The sequence below is a fragment of the Saimiri boliviensis genome, chromosome 6 (genome assembly GCF_048565385.1).
Source record: "Saimiri boliviensis isolate mSaiBol1 chromosome 6, mSaiBol1.pri, whole genome shotgun sequence".
In the NCBI taxonomy this organism is placed as follows: domain Eukaryota; kingdom Metazoa; phylum Chordata; class Mammalia; order Primates; family Cebidae; genus Saimiri; species Saimiri boliviensis.
This window is the reverse complement of record NC_133454.1, coordinates 15,380,076-15,381,822: the sequence shown is the minus strand read 5'-3', so window position 1 is coordinate 15,381,822 and position 1,747 is coordinate 15,380,076.

The following is a 1,747-nucleotide window of genomic DNA, read 5'->3' as shown; positions in this document are numbered from 1 at the left end:
GTCCTACTCATCTTTCTCCTCCTAGTTCCTGCACATAGTGGCACTACTCAACATTTGAAGAATGAAGGAATTAGCAAAGGAATGGACAGAAGTCTGTGGAGTAGTGCCAATGGAAGACTACTCTAGAAGTAGGAACACCAAGCATAAGAAGCAGGTTTGACCTAGGCAATACCATTCAGGATATAGGCACAGGCAAAGATTTCATGACAAAGATGCCAAAAGTAATTGCAACAAAAGCAAAAATTGACAAATGGGATCTAATTAAATTAAAGAGTTTCTGCACAGCAAAAGAAGCTATCAACAGAGTAAACAGACCACTTATAGAAGGGGAGAAAAGTATTGCAAACTATGCATTTAACAAAGGTCTAATATTCAGCATCTATAAGGAACTTAAACAAATTTACAAGCAAAAAAAAATCATATTTTTAAAGTGGGCAAAGGACATGAATAGACACTTTTCTAAAGAAGACATACATGTGGCCAATAATCATATGAAAAAAAGTTCAACATCACTGATCATTAGAGAAATGCAAATCAAACCACAATGAGATACCATCTCACACCAGTCAGAATGGCTATTATTAAAAAGTCAAAAAAAAAAAAAAAAACAGATGTTGGCAGGGCTGTGGAGAAAAAGGAACAATTACACATTGTTAGTTGGAGTGTAAATTAGTTCAACCATTGTGGAAAACAGTGTGGCAATTCCTCCAAGTCCTAAAGACAGAAATACCATTCAATCCAGCAATTCCAGTCCTAGCTATATACCCAAAGGAATTTAAATTGTTCTATTATAAAGACACATGCATGCATATATTAATCACAGCACTATTCACAATAGCAAAGATGTGGAATCAACCTATATGCTCATCAATGATAGAATGGATAAAGAAAACGGGATACATATACACCATGGAATACTTTGCAGCCATGAAAAAGAATGAGATCATGTCCTTTGCAGGGACATGAATGGAGCTGGAGGCCACTGTCCTTAGCATACTAATGCAGGAACAGAAAGCCAAATATGGCGTGTTCTCACTTACAAGTGGGAGCTAAATGATGAGAACGCATGGAGGCATAGAGGAAACAACACACCCTGGGGCCTACTAGAGAGGGGAGGGGGGAGAAGGGAAAAGATCAGGAAAAATAACTAATGGGTGCTAGGCTTAATACCTGGGTGATGAAATAAGCTGTACAACAAACCCCCATGACAGAAGTTTACCTGTGTAACAAACCTGTACATGTATGCCTGAACTTAAAAGTTTTTTTTCAAAAAAGAAGCAGGTTGGAGAATCAACTTTTGAGACTTCTGGTACCTCTCTATGCCATAGGCTTGTACCTACTTTGCCTGTGTCTTAGGTTAGTTACGAGAAAAGACATGCTGCTTTCACAGCAGGGAGAAGACAGCATCTTATACCTTAATTTATTTGAGCTCTATTTGGTCTAATTTTCCAGGCCCATTTCTGTGGACCTGTGCTACTTTGTGTGGCTCTTATTCATGAACTAGGTACTATTAATGACACACCAGGAGCTGATATTCTACTTGACCTGAATTATGCTTTAACATTAATGCTGTGAAATTCACTGAAGAGAAGAATTAAATTGAAGTTAATACTCAGTCAAAAAAAAAAAAAAAAAAAAAAAAAAGTCGAGTCCCTGATTTATTATTAGAAAAATCCTGGCCTTTGTTCTAATTTTATTTTATTTTTATATTAAGATCCAAAAATAAGCTAGGCATAGTGGAAAATGC